This window comes from Panthera uncia, chromosome A2 (assembly GCF_023721935.1).
Source record: "Panthera uncia isolate 11264 chromosome A2, Puncia_PCG_1.0, whole genome shotgun sequence".
In the NCBI taxonomy this organism is placed as follows: Eukaryota; Metazoa; Chordata; class Mammalia; order Carnivora; family Felidae; genus Panthera; species Panthera uncia.
The window spans coordinates 1,555,712-1,571,108 of NC_064816.1; the positions used below are offsets into that span (position 1 = coordinate 1,555,712).

General features: G+C 53.4%; 1 protein-coding gene across 1 annotated transcript in view; it reads right to left on the bottom strand.

Moving 5' to 3' along the window:
* The window catches only part of GNG7 (G protein subunit gamma 7), a 120,004-nt gene that overhangs the window by 103,834 nt on the left and 773 nt on the right, over positions 1 to 15,397 (bottom strand). The gene's annotated exons all lie outside the window — the stretch shown is intronic.

The following is a 15,397-nucleotide window of genomic DNA, read 5'->3' on the forward strand; positions in this document are numbered from 1 at the left end:
GCCCATATATTTACATTGAGTTAATAATATACCATAAGTGATGTACCAATTTCCTTACTATTGAGTATGTAGACTGTTCCCAATTTCTGCTTTATAAATAATGCTAAAGTGAACATCTTTATGCCTGTCTCTAATTACTTTCTTAGTATACGTTCTTAGAGATGGCATTATGGGATTAGAGAGCATTAAATATTTTTAAGATTTTTAAAAACACACTACTAAGTTATTGTTGAAAAAGATTACTCCATTTTATACTATCTTTCTGTCCACACCCTCATCAACACTGGTATCATTGTTTATTACTCCTCACCTACTTTAAAGGTGAAAAATAGACTCTTCTTGGGTGTTGTTGTTTTTTGTTTTTTGTTTTTGCAATAAACTTTTTACTTTGGAATATTTTTAGATATGCTGGAGAGTTGTAAGATAATACAGACAGTTCCTATATATCACTCACCTAGCTTCTCTTAAAAGTTGACAACTCACATAATCAGGGTGCATTTGTCACAACCAAGACATCAACATTGCTACGTTACTGTTAACCAAACCCCACAGTTTATTCAGATTTCACTGGTTTTTCCACTAATGGCCCTCTTCTGTTCTAGGATGCCATTAGGATGCCACAGTGCATTTATCACACTTTCTACCTGTGGTCCCTAATCCTTAGAACCACCTTATAAACTAAGGCTTAACATCTCCATTGTGCTGATAAGATAAGGCTTTGGAGAGGTTAAGTGACTTGCCCAAGTCACACAGCTGGTGAACAGCCGGTCCAGATGCAAGCCACACATGAGAGATTCCGGATCTAGAAACACCATGAGCACGCCTCCCTCTCTCTCATCCCGTCCTCACCTCCTCCGAGCATGCAAAGCCTGGTCTCTAATTCCCCACTAACAAACCAGGTGATCCAAGCAAGGTGATACAAGTTGGGTAATCAACCAACATGACAGAATTAAGTCATTTATTCTCCCCTTCCAATAGCCACTCTGGGAAACTATTTCAAAGCAATATGCCATCTCATGATATCTCTGGATGCATCCTCAGAAATCACCTTTGGAAGGAGAAAAGACTCTTCTACCTGAGAAATACAGTCCTAGGACTTGGCAATGAATCTCCCATTCAACCAAAATTGAGCCCTTCCTGTTGGACCACTGCCCTTACTCACCACTGAGTGACCTCTGGCTGGGTGGGAGGCACTCTGAGATGGTTCCCTAGTGATCCCCAACTCCTGGTACTCATGCCTTGTGTCAGGACCTGCCCCTGAGTGTGGGCAGGACCTGTGCTTGTTCCTAACCTCTAGAATATGGCACAGGTGATGGGACGTCACTTCCACGATTATCCGACGTGACAAAGTAACTTCCATCTTGCTAGCAGACCTCCCCCTTGGCTGCTGTGATAAAGCAGGTTGCCTACCGACCAGCAGCCAAAAAACTGAGCGTGGCCTCCAGGCAAAAGCCAAGAAGAACTCAACCATGCCAGCAGCGGCGTGAGTGGGCTTGGATGTACAGTCTTCTCTCCCAGTTAAGTCTACAGCCCGGGCTGGCAATTTGATTGCAGCGTGAGAAACGCTGAGCAGAAGACCTAGCTACGCTGTACCCAGATCCCTGCCCTCAACCCCCGGAAACTGGGAGACAATAAACGTGTGGTTTCCAGCCACTAAGTTTGTAGTGATTTGTTATGCAGCATCAGCAGACAAATACAAGCTGTCTCTACCCCCAAAAGATGAAAACCTGAAATTTATTTGAAACCTACAAACCTGTATAGCTGAAGTATACAAGAGCAGCACAGCCGCCCTTGAAGGCACTCACAACTCGAATTGACTGCTCGAGGTGCACATTCTCCCAAGGTGACTGAGAATGTGGAGGACACCTGCTTTGATGGGAGATCTGGGGGTGGTGAAGAAAACACAGATTTCCCTAGCGGACGCTCATAATTCAGATTCCTGCGCTCAACAGCATCTACTCCGTCAGGCGGTTTTTCTGCATTACGGAGTTCGAAAGCTGTTCTGTTGTATATCATCAAAAAGAAAAACTGATTCAGGAAATAACACTATACATTATATATATATATATATATCTCGTACTACTTTTCTTAAAACAGAGCTGCTGTAACGCCTCCCCCTCTGGCTGAGACTAGAATAGATAAAAATCCAGATTTTTACACACTTGGGATTGGTAATGTTTTAACACATGGGAAATGCTATGGGGTTGCAAACTGCTTTATATTCTTCAAACATATTTGCAACCGTGCCAACCAGCCTAACAGTTGGATGTGTTCGTAAATGAACCAAAACACATCACGTTCTTGGGGACAGACGCACAGTGGAGACTGAAGGGTCTCTCTGCCCCCAGAGGGGCCTAATTAAACCCCCGAACCATCACAGAAAGTGGGGGTGTGGCTTCCGTGAGACACCCGGGTTCGGGGAACATGAAGGGACAGTGCTATGGCCAAGTTCGGTGTTGTCCAATGAAAACCTGCAACTGCAAAGACCAGGAAATGCAGGCCAGCAAGGAGGAGGGGGTGTTGCTCAGAGGTAAAAGCAGGGAACATCATTTACCAAACCAGGCTGGTTCGAGACCAGAGAGATCAGGTTGCATGGCCCCTCTCATGAGGACAGCTCTGAAGGACAGCCATGACCTAAATCGGTTCATGTGTGGGTGTCGATGCGTAAAGAACTGCCAGGAAAGCAGTTCCCCAGGGTCCTACAGGGCACAAAAGACAAACACGAAAACCGTGTTATTCCTTGCACATGGTTCTCAACGGGAGAAGTGGGACAATTCTGCCCCCGGGGGACGTGAGACAATGTCTGGGGACATCTGTGGTTGTCACGATGGGGGAGCTCCTGGAATCGAAGGGGTGGGGCCAGGGATGGCTGCTGTGCCCCCACAGAGAGTGACCTGCCCCGATGTCAGGAGGGCGGGGCTGGGGGTGGGCGGTGGGGGACCCTGCCGGGTCTGGCCCTCAGATCTAAAGGGACTCCTTCATCTTTATTACAGAGCCAAATCTGTGTCAGCACCACAGAGGGGAAAACGGCCACTTAATTACATTTCCATATGGGCCACCGAGAGTTTCCTTAGGGAGGCTGGTCGGGAGCATCACCTGGAGACCGGACTCCACGGTGCATCTCCAGAGCCGTCTAAGCCCAGCTGTCTAAGCCCCAAGTGTCACTCCATCAACTGGATGTCCCAGAGCAGCCTCAAATCTCAAACACGTTTTCTCTGGGTTTGATCCCTTTACAAACAAATAGGGGCGGTCCTGCCACTGTGTCGGCAGGGGCGGGCCTAATTCCACCCTTGGTTGGGTCCATGCCTGTGGTGGTGGCTGGGGAATGACGACGGCGGCACAGACGGAAGGCTATGTTAGCACACAGCAGAACAACAGCCCAAACAGAACAGCGATCACTACAGGCGGGTCACCGGCTCGCACACCATCCCATAACTTAGAACGATCCTGGGTGATGATTCCTGTTCCTTTTTGCCCACAAGGAGACAGAAACAGGGAAGGTCTAATCACACAGGGAGAAAGTCATCCAGGGTGAGCAGGAATTCCAACCCGCAGCCCCACCATGCCACAACGCCCTCCACATTCCAGAAGGTTCCAGAAAGTTCCATAATCCCCAACATCTCACCTCCTACCTACTTTACTCCCTGGGTCCCTCTTCCTCAAAGGGGGGACAGAATTTTCAGCAGTGCCACATCTTACTCACTGATTTCTCCCAGAGACCCAGGAGCACCTTTCTGCCCTCCTGTGGCCGGTCAGGGCCGGGCCTGGCGAGACCTAACTCAAGGGTGTGACTGCTTAGCAGACCCAGACGCAGAGGAATTCACGCCCTTGTGGTGGACTCACAAGGACATTACTTAAAATGAGAACACGCCTGTGATCACAGCCCTACGGGGCTTGACCTAAGGCAGGGGAGGGGAGGGCTCTCCGAGGAAAACAGGGCTGTTCCCCCAAGGCCCATTAAGGACGTCAATGGTCAAAATATGACCACTTAGACCAAGAGATATTTTGTAGGGAGGGGCAGTTGGTAAAATACGCATAATATAAAATTTACAATTGTAACCCAGGTGTATATTCCAAAGGCATCTAGTATATTTACACAGTTGTGCAATCATCACCTCTATCTAGTTCCGGAACATTCCATTTCCCCAAAAATAAACCCCGTCCCTCTTAGCAGTGAGATGAGCCTGTTCTGGACGTTTCACACATGCGGACTCACACCCCGTGTGGCCTCTCGTGTCTGGTTCCCTCCCTGAGCGTCGTGTGTTCAGGGTCTGTCCTCAGGGCGGTGGGTGCAGGCACCTCACTCCTGCTTGCGGCCGAGGGACACGCGTGTGCGCGGTGAACACGTTCATCTGTGGATGTGGACACGTTGTGTATCCATTCATCCATGGATGGGCATTAAGTTGCTTCCACTTTTCAGCTGTCGTGAACCTCACTACTGTGAATATGTGTGTGCAGGTTTTAGTGTGGACGTATGCTCTAGTTTCTTCGGGATGGATACCCAGGAGTGGAATCATTTGGTCAGATGGAAACTCCATGGGTAACTTTTTTTTTGAGAGAGAGAGAAAGAGAGAGAGAGACAGGGAGAGAGGAGTCGGGGGTTGAATACGAGCAGGGGAGAGGGGCAGAGGGAGAGAGAATCTTAAGCAGGTGCCACACCCAGTGTAGAGCCCAATGTGGGGCTTGTACTCAGGACCCTGAGATCAAGACCTGAGTTTGTCGCTCAACCGACTGAGCCACCCAGGTGCCCTGACACCAAAATGTTTTAATACTAGGAAACAGGTGCCCCAGAGCCGGCTTCACATACACAATTCCATGGCTGGAAGGAAGTGTGGCTGGTCCAACCCTGAGACATACAAATCCTGAGCAAAAGGCAGTCGATACAATCAGGAACATTCTCAAGGAAGAGCTACGAAGTGAGGGAGCCCGGGGGCTGGGGTCCTTCCTGGCTAAGCACTCATTCTGAACCTCAGGTGACTCCTCTGAAGATTGGCCCTCAGAAGGGCATCTCAGGGAGTTGGGTAGAAGCCACCACACGCGGTCTTAAACGGGAGACAAGGGTGGCCGGGAAGTCACCTTGACCGGGAGCAGGAGGAGGGGGACGGAGAGGGCGAGACAGACAAACCAAGGAAAACTAAAGCTCAGTCTAAAGAAAACTGGGCCAGGCCCCCTATCGACTGCAGACAGAGTGGCCGGGAGTCCGGCAGGCCCAGAGCGCTGGTGGTGGGAGAACAGCGGACGCAGGGGCGGGTGGAGAGCAGGGCCAGGTGAAGACGTGGCTCCGGGAGGGGCGGGCTGGCAGGGAGCAGGCGGAGGACCCAGTGCAGAGGGCATTCCAGGCCAGGGAGACAGGAGCGAGACCCCAGGGGCGGGAGGGAGAAAAAAAATCAACCGTGCTGAGAAAGCCGCCTGGGGCAGGCTGGCGCAGGGTCCTGCCACGGACCAGGATGGAGCCCACGAGCAAGCGAGCGAACGGAAGAACGAACAAACGGGATCAGCCAGAGCAGAGGCACTCGCATCCTCCCAGAGCCCGCAGGGCTGAGCTGTGAAAGAAGCAGCAAATGGGCAAAAGTCCCGCCAGGCACAGAAGCGCGAAGTCAATAAGTTTAATAACAGAGGATGGGCCCCACGCTGCCACCCCCTGGCCATCCACCCCAGACTGAAAGCATCTGTCCGCACAAACGTCTGCACACACACGTTCACAGCATGACAAGTCACAACAGCAAAGAGCGAAAGCAGCCCACGTGCCCATAGTGGATGCAGGGGTAAAGACAATGTGGTCACAGAACGGAATGTTACTCGGCCATAAAATACAAACGTGGTCCGACCCCAAGCACAAAACGCTCAGGGAGGGAATCGGACGCGAGAAGTCACATGGTGTGTGTGATCCCACGCATGTGAAACGTCTAGAACAGGCTGGGATGGGAAGGGGGCTCGTGGGGGCTGGGGGAGGAGCGGGGAGTCAGTGCTTTATGGGGACAGAGTCTCAGTCTGGGGAGATGGAAAGTTCTGGAGATGGACGGCGGGGGTGGCTGCACGACAGTGTGCCTGTGCTTCATGTCGCTGAGCCGTGTGCTTGGAAGTGGTCCCAATGGCGAGCCGGATGTTACGGGTGCCCAAACCGAAGCGGGCCCAGGGAACGGGGTGGGACGCCGGTGCTGCACTGAGCAGAGACGGACACGTAGACGGGGACGATGTGTGATGTGTGACAGATGCTCCCATCCATGGTGACAGCCACAGCTGACAGGTCCCCTCCCCCCCGGAGGCAGGGAGCACGGCAGGGGATGGCCGTACACCCAGCACCTGGCATCATCCCGCGGCTGGTGGCTGAGCATCGTGAGGCCACAGAGGAAAAGGCCTCAGCGCGGCCAGACCACGCAGCGCTGCAGGCGGCGGGACAGGCGGCTGGAGGGAATCCCGCCCTTCCCCCGGGGGGCCCCCACTGCTGCCCAGCTCTGCCTCCAAAGGACCCACAAACACCTCCCTACAAAACAGCCTGCTTTCCAGCAATCTTTAGCTTCCCTGGGCGCTGCATTCACAGGTGGATGGAGACCCACCGTGTCCCTTTGGGAGGCAGGTGGTAGGGTGGGGAGGGTAGGAACGTGGGCGCCGGCAGGCGGTTCCGGGCCTTGGCCGCGAGTGTCCCAACTCTGCCCCCCAACCGAAAGCTCCCCCTACTTTTGTTAACACGTGGCATCTACGCAGGGCTGGGATGGACGCTCCGTCACCAGCACTGGGACCCATCCACGCTCCTCACCAACACAGGGGGTTGGGACGGGTGGGACCCGTGCGTCTCAGGTCGGAAGGGGGACGGTTCTCCCCAACACCCTGCAGTGTCTGCGGCCACAACGTGGAAGATGATGATTTTCCAACTCCCCAGACTATCTCCAGTGCGGGTGTGGTGGAACCGGGAGAAAGTCAACGTCGCAGGCTGTGAAGACAGACCACAAAGCTGGCAGGACAGGGGATGGGGCACCCAGCACGGAGAGCAAAGGCAGGTGTCCCCCCCCGGGCTCCTCTCTGCAGAAGGAAGGAAGGGTGAGAAGAGACTAATCCAGGGCTCTGAGCACCAGGTGGGTAGGCAAACACTGCTTGTGACAGGTGGCCAAGGTCAACACCGTCAGTGATGTCATGTGGGTGGCAGAGACCCCTGGTGTGATGTGACAAGAAGGGCACCTCACCTCTGTGTGTTCTACCCCCAAACCCGTAACCCCTGGTCTGATCACAAGGAAACATGAGACAAACCCAGGTTGGGGGTCGTGGTGAAAAAAGCCCTAACCATGGGGCACCTGGGTGGCTCAGTCCGTTGAGCGCCAGACTTCGGCTCAGGTCACGATCTCGTGCTTCGAGGGTTCAAGCGCTGCGTAGGGCTCTGTGCCGACAGCTCAGAGCCTGGAGCCTGCTTCCGATTCCGTGTCTCCCTCTCTCTCTGCCCCACCCCTGCTTGTGCTCTGTCTCTCTCGCTCTCAAAAATAAATAAACATAAAAAAAAAAAAATCCCTAACCAGGTGTCCTCAAGACTGTCCAGGCATAAAAGACAAGGGGTGTCAGAGAGGCTGTCACAGCCCAGAGGGGCCCAGTGTCATGTGAGGCCCTGGATGGGGTCCTGGGACAGGAAAGGACATTAGAGGAAAAGTAGTGACGTGCACACGAAGCACAGGCCTTGAAGAGCAGCAACACAGACACATTCACCTCCGAGGGTGGCAGGCACCAGGGGGGGTGCGGATGTTAGCTAGCACGGGGGTGCCCTGCACTGCCTTCGTGACTTGTCTATACACCAAAAACTAGCCCAAAGTTGACATTCTATCAAAGAAAATAAAAAAAAAAACCAGGTCTCAGAACTCAGGGCACGATCTTTTTCAGAGGCTCCCTCAGAGACTTCCCCGATCCCCGTGCCCCACTTCTCAGCCAGGGGAAGGGGAGCAGAGAGGGGCAGGGACCTGGTCAATTTAGGATCCAGAGGCAAGGCTGGGACTGAGATTCTGTAACCCTGGTCCCCCGTCCTTCTGAGCCCCAGTACAGGTGTCTGAAGCTTGTGAACAGAGTGGACATCCCTTCGTTTTCTTTACACAGAGCTGAGAGCCTCCTGGAACCCTTCAGTGCCACACAGACGCAGAGGGAGAGAGAAGAAAGACAGGCGCCGACCTGTTTCTCAAACAATAAGGAATGCCCGGCCTGCCCACAAAGCCCCCCGCCCCATTTCCTCCCATCACCTCTCGTTGCCAAATGAAATAACCGTACATTCCCAAAGCAGCGGTTGGCCAAAAGACAGACGAAAGCAAACCAAAACAAACCTTCCACTTCTCACCCTGGCCTCAAATATTTTAAAACTCAGCCTCCCTGAAGAATTCACGGCTTGTCTGTGCTCAACCTAAAGAGAAAAGCATTTCTAAGTCGAATGGGTGTCAAACACAGAATCGTCCTTGGCTGCAGACGGTGAAATTCACCGTGACCCACTGGGTTTTCAAACGGGGGCTCGGGGCAAACTGTCACTCCTGGACATCGTTCTAAACGACACCCATGGCCCGACATCAAAACAGTCCGTCTGAATGTGCATTTGGAAGACCACTGTGTTGCCCTTTTTACTTTTGTTTACCTGATAGGCTTTCTCGATTTATCACTAAAAGCCACGAGCAGGAGACATTTATATGCAGTGTTACACTCGGGCGTCTTTAAGTAACATGATAATGAATGTCACTGGCATTTTCAAATGGGATCTATTTGGAGCTATCAGATGTCATAGTTCATCAAATCTAAGATCCCATTATCTCTAAATTCGGCTGTTGTGTGTCGTGACCCTAAAGAAATTAAATGATCAGCCTCCCTCAGTACGGGCACCATGCGATGGGGAAAAAAAAAAAAATCACCCTGTGCATCTGTCCCCAGATCATTAACCTCTGCTCAGCCAGGAGGCTGCGGGGGTACAAGAGCCCAAGGACAGCGGCAGAGGCAGCTCTCTGAAGTCAAGCGTCACTTGCTCTCCCAAGGGCAGGGCTAAATCGAAAGGATAAAGCTGGACTATGAAACACCCAAGTTCAAGTCCCAGCACTGCCGTGAGCCCAGGAGACCCGGCCGATTCCTCGTCTGTAAATCACACAGGTTAGTCTGGCAGGGCTGGCAAACCTCTTCTGTAGGGGCCAGAGAATCGGTATCACGTGGTCTCATATGTTGTAGCCTGAAAGCCACAGCAGGCAACTTGTCAACGAATGTGTACGTCTCTGTGACAATAAAACTTTATTGATGGACACTGGAACTTGAATTCTATACAGCTTTCATACATCAGGACAAATTATGTTTGTCTTGATTTTTGTAACCACTTCAAATGTAAAAACCATTCTCAGCCTAAGGGCCACATAAAAAAACAGATGATGAGGGGCGCCTGGGTGGCTCAGTCGGTTAAGCGTCCGACTTCGGTTCAGGTCATGATCTCACGGTTCGAGGGTTTGAGCCCCATGTCGGGCTCTGTGCTGACATCTCAGAGCCTGGAGCCTGCTTCGGATTCGGGGTCTCTCTCTGTGTGCCTCCCCTGCTTGTGCTCTGTCTCTTTCTCTCAACAATAAATGAATGTTAAAACAACAACAACAGACAGTGAGCTGGATTTGGCCCGAGGGGCACGGCTTGCCATCCCCTGGACTGGACAGTCTAGGGGGTCCTTCCAGAACTGATTTTCTGAGACCCTCAATCCTCATTTTCAATCAGCAGATACTTCAATAGCTCTAACAACGACCCACAACGTGTCCAAACGCTAAGCTACATTCATGTGCCTGGAGAGGTCTCATTTTCTCCTAAAATTTCCCCTATTCCCGTCCTACACCTGTGACATCTCGCATGTGGTACTGAGCACCTGAAATGTGGCTGATCCTGAGAGTCACAAATCTGCAAGTGCAGAATCCATACTAGATTTTGAAAACTTGATACAAGAGAGTGAAAGCAGCTTGATCATACCTTCTTTATGTTGATTACATGTTGAAATGTTAGTATTTTGCATACCGCGAGTTACATAAAACATATCATTAAGATTATTTTCACCTATTTGGCCTTCTTGAACGTGGCTGGCCGAATGGTTCCAATTACCAACACAGGGTGGGATCATGTTTCTAGAATCCTGTTTGTTCGTTTCAGTTTATATAGTTTTACAAAGTTTTTTTTTTTAATGTTGATTTATTTTTTGAGGGAGAGACAGAGTGCGAGTAGGGGAGGGGCAGAGAGAGGGAGACACAGAATCGGAAGCAGGCTCCAGGCTCCGAGCTGTCGGCACAGAGCCCGACATGGGGCTTGAACTCACGAACCGTGAGATCATGACCTGGGCTGAAGCTGGATGCTCAACCAACTGAGCCACCCGGATGACCCTCTAGAATCCTGTTTCTATTCAACGGAACAGTTTCTTGGAGTAGAGAGTATAGAAGAAGAATTCGCAGAAGACTCCATAGGCTACAGGGCTACATCTTTCCCAAAAGGTACTCAAGGTTACTATGCTATTCTTATCCCTTTGCCCATAAAAGCAAAATAGTGTGTGTGTGTGGTGGGGGAGGGGGGGGATGAATCAGTGGGGCACAGGGGATGTTTTAGGGCAGTGAAACCACTCCGTGTGGGACCCTAATGGTGGATACGTGTCTTTATGAATCAGCCCAAACCCATACTACACCACCAACAGTGAGCCTATGGACACGGCTGTAGGCTCACCACCTGTAACAAATGCCCCATCTCACAGGGAACTTTGATAGTATGGGAGCCTGCTGGGGGGTGGGGGCCAAGGGGGACACAGAAAATCCTTCCGCTCAAATTGGTTGTGGACCTAAAACTGCTCTAAAAAATAAAGTCTATTTAAAAAAAAAAAAACCCCAATGTACCTTTTTACTTTGATCACAGATTCATAAAATCATCGCTCAGCCCAATGGTTCCCAACCAGCGGGGATTTCCCCTGGGGACACTGGGTGATGTCTGCGGACATCTGCGGTGATCATGATGGGGGTGCTCCTGGCCTCGAGGGGGTGGGGTCAGGGATGCTGCAGGACGCCCTATGGAGAACAACCTGACCCAAATGTCAGCAGTGCCAAAGGGGAGACCCTGAGGGAAATGACGTAGAAGGATTCAGCCCTGCCTCGGGGCTCGCACAAGGTGGGCTGCACCCCCCCACCTGGCAAACTGGCCAGTGTGAAGCTTGTCTCTGGCCTGCCCTCCACGCAGGACCCCCCCCCCCCCCCGCCCCCAGAAGGCTTCCTTTCTCACAGCACTTATGGAGTTCCTGGGATGCACAGGTCTGGGCCTGTCTCCACCACCCCCCGGGACCCCCACTCAGACAGCAGGCCAGGGACAGAGCGGCCCTGGGTCCCCTGTCTCCACGCCTCCCCACGCATGCACACAAGCGTCTCATTCACGTGGTACTCCCGGAGCCTGGCACCCGTTCTGATGCTTAAAATAGGCACACAAGCAGCCTTTGTTGGGGAGAGGAAGGAAGGAAGGAAGGCAGGCTTCAGACAAAGGAGACAGCAAACCGCACCATCCAGGAAAGGGGGAGTGCTGGGCGGGTGGCAGGGAGGACCAGGAGGGGCGGGTTCCTACAGTCAAAGTGAAGGTCACTCTGCAAAGGTGAGGCGGGGCCAGCTCCTGTGGTGCCACCAAGGCTGCACGAGGCATTTCGATCTTGTCAAGTGGGGGATGAGCTGGTCGAGGTGGCCGGGAACTGACGGTACATCTATGCCTTTACAGAGCGGGTTCTGGCCGTGCGGAGCCACCCGCTGAGTGGGCCGTGAGGCCAGCCCACCAGCTAGCATGCGTGGAACCAGAGACGGTGAAGCATTTCACTCAGGCGGAAAAGAGAGAGGCAGAATGCGGATGGCTGACACCCGGGCCACCCCCAAGCTTCAACTGAACAGGCCACCAAGCGCCAGGAAAAAGCCACTTAAATAGCAGCTTGATGGTTCGGTACCAAAACGTGGGGGCAACCCAGAAGTCCACTGCCAGGCGAACGGATAGACAAGGATGGTCTGGCCACAGGGTGGAATATTACTCACCCATGAACAGGAGCGAGGCGCCCGCCCCCGCCGCCCCGCGGACGGACCCCGAACACACGACGCTCAGGGAGGGAACCGGACACGAGAGGCCACGCGGGGTGTGGGTCCGCGTGTGTGAAACGTCCAGACCGGGCTCATCCGGGGACAGGAAGGGGGGCTCGTGGGGGCCGGGGGCTGGGGAGGGGGGAACAGGGAGTGATGGTTAACGTTTATAGGGATCTTACTGGGGTGATGGAAGGTTCTAAAGGTTTACGGGGAAGGTTGCACAGCTCCATAAACTTCCCAGAAAACTGAACTCTATGCTTCAACTGGCTGAGTTTTACGACATGGAAATTGTACCTCAATTTAAAAAGTGAAAAGCAGTAAGATCTTCTACTTTGCCAAGTTCCCAGGGAAAACTAATAGCCGTTTCTGGAAGAGTCTCAGAGCTGCCCAAGTCCCCCCTGCACTCCAGCTGGCAGGGAGGACGAGGAGGAGGACGGAAGGGACCCTCCGGGACAAGTGACTCCACCTTTTCGGCTCTTGTACCTGGTGTCTAAGGTGTGGCGGGTGACACACACCGTGAATTTTCTCCAGAGCCTGTAGAGAGAGAGGCCACGCCGAAGGGTAGCACAAGACAGAAGCCGTGGGAAGCGAGGTCCAGAACTGGCCAAAAGACCAGTGGGAACCTGAGGGAGGCCCCCTGGATGGCAGGGGCCATGGGACTCTGGCGTGCGTGGCACGGGAGACAAGCCCTCCCAGGACAAAGACTCAGCTTGGGCAGTCACCCACTGGCTGCCACCGTGGGGCACAAAGGAAGGCAGTTGTAACTCAACGCCCGGCAATCCCACAACTATCCTGGTAACCGTCCCCTCTAGAGAGCTCCAGAAAGTTCCAAAGTCACGGAGGCCACACACAACAGCCCTTTTGTAAGAAACTACAAAGAGCTTCAAGAATAGGAAGGACCTAGTAAAATGCCTTTTTTAAAGACTATTATCGGTTTCCAGATGCAAATGAGAAAATTCGTAACAACACCTTGAACGGAAGAAGCAGCTTTTTACTCTGCTACGTGCTGTACAAAAATAACGCCTCCACTCTAAACACGGAGCTGGGTCTGTGTGTTAGGGTAATTCGTATTCAGCTGTCCCTCCCTTCAAACCATAGGGCCCAGGCTTCACGAAGCACGGAACAAAAACAGCAAACAATGGCATCGGTCACGGGTATTTTCTAAATAAGACCAGGAATTGCCCAAACAACTGTGGCATCTCTGGAAGCCTCACGCGCTAGGTTAAAAACGGGGGAAACGACTCGAACACGCCGGTGCCTCTCAATGCCTGCGACGTATCCATTCGTCCCGTGTATAAGATCACGGTAGCAAGGGTTGGAAAGTCACACAAAAGACGCACTGAGAAAGAAGCCAGCATTTCTAAAAGCCCCTAAGTGCAGTTTTCCACTCAAAACGAGAGCACTAGGTGATCTAAAGGCGACCCCAAATCTGAACGGCTGCACTTCCTAAGGATCAAAGGTGACGACGTGTGGGCTTTAAAAGGGAAACTAACTTGGGTCTCCAGCTGGGGTGATTCTGTGCCCAGGGGGCAGTGGGACGTCTGGGGACGTCCGTGGTTGTCACGACTTGAGGCGCTCCTGGAACGGAGCAGGTGGGGACCAGGGGCGCTGCTCAGTCCCCACAGCACCCAGGACACCCCCAGAGAGTGCCCCTGCCCCAGTGTCGGCGATGCCGAGTGGAGAGACCCGGGTCCATCACGTGAGCTCCAGAAGCAGAGCTCACGTATTGAAAGAGCATATAATTGCGACCCCTGGGGTACACGTTGGAATGGCTCCTGGGGGGGGGACCCCTAAATCAGAATGACCCGTGCAGCCTTCTCTTAAGTGGATGTGTCTGTTTCTGGACAAACCTTCTGACTCTCCTGGTGTCAGAACCTTCTTCCTTTTTCGTTTTTTCCTCACTTTTAACGACACGGACCTTTCTTTCCCCTCCGGAAATTCTGTCTTAGAGCTCCAGGGGTGACTGTCAACTGCACCCCAAGGCTGAAGGACTAGAGTCAAGCTCCAGCTGATTCCTTCCCTCCCCCACCCTCTGTGACAACCCAGTAATTCTATCCACCCACCTTCCCCCCCTCCCAAAAAAGCCTTAATTTAGAACATTATTATCGATGTCTCACGTCCCCTCGCCACGTGCCAGGAGCGTGCTGGGTGGCACCTTCCCTCTTCTGATCCCCCAGCAGCCCTGTGAGGTGCCTCCCGCTGCTTTCTTACACCCATTTCACGGACAAGCAAGCCAGACTCCCGGAGCAGCTGGAGCTGAGGGGGGGACCGCAGGCCGGCCTTCCCGAGCCCGCTCCACTCCGCATTTCTGCAAGACCTCAGCATCCGACGGGACACGTTTCTGAACTGCATCCTGGACCCCTAGCAGCCATGGGAGCCTCCGAGCCGCGCGTCCTCACGCCTGCCTTCTCCCACCCACCTTGCAGCCCCTAGCAACCCCCGCCCCCCAGGAAAAACAAAGTGCCACCCACATCCCCACATCCGTCAATACCATCGTCCCCCAAACTCCCACCTGGGTTCCTCGACTCCTGAGCCCAAAAATTCCTGAAATATTCAGTCCCCGACACGAGCCTTTCTGCTTCCAGGACATTCATTCTCCTTACACCCTACGTCCTAGGAGCAGCCCCCCCAAAGTATGCTGGGCCCATGTCTCCTCCTGCTCACTGCTGCCACAGGGTCTCTGCCTCCCCACCTTCTACACCAAATGGTCAGCCTCCCAAAAGTAGGGGGCGAGTGGCCTCCACGATACTAGTAACTGACCAAGACCCCCCATTTCCTCCTGACTAGTCACACCCCCCCCCAAACACCTGCACAGGCTTCCCAGCCCTCTATGCCTCCAGCATGGGTCCCCACGGCCCTGGGACTCCTACTTACCCTCATGCCTCAGCCCTCCCCTCCCGGTGCCCCCTTTCTGAGCCCACCCTCACCAGGGACTCCTCAATCACCCCTCCCCCGGTCCGCAACTCCACTCCCAGCCCCGGTTCAGATAACCTCCACCTTCAACTCTAGCCCTGATCCCCTTCCCCTGCTGGCCCAGCCCCCAACTCCACCCCCAGCCCCCTGCTCAGAGGACCTCCAACCCAATCCAAGCCCAGACCCTAATTACAGCCCCAGACCCTCCTCTGCTGACTCTGACCCCCAACTCCAGCCGGGGCCCTGGCCCCAGCCCCTTCCTCATTGACCGCGACCCCCAACCCCAGCCTAGACCCCCGGACCCAGCCCCTTCCTCACTGAACACGACTCCCCAACTCCAGCCAGGACCCCCACCCCAGCCCCTATCTCACTGACTGTGACCCCCAACTCTGGCCAGGACCCCCACCCCAGCCCCTATCTCACTG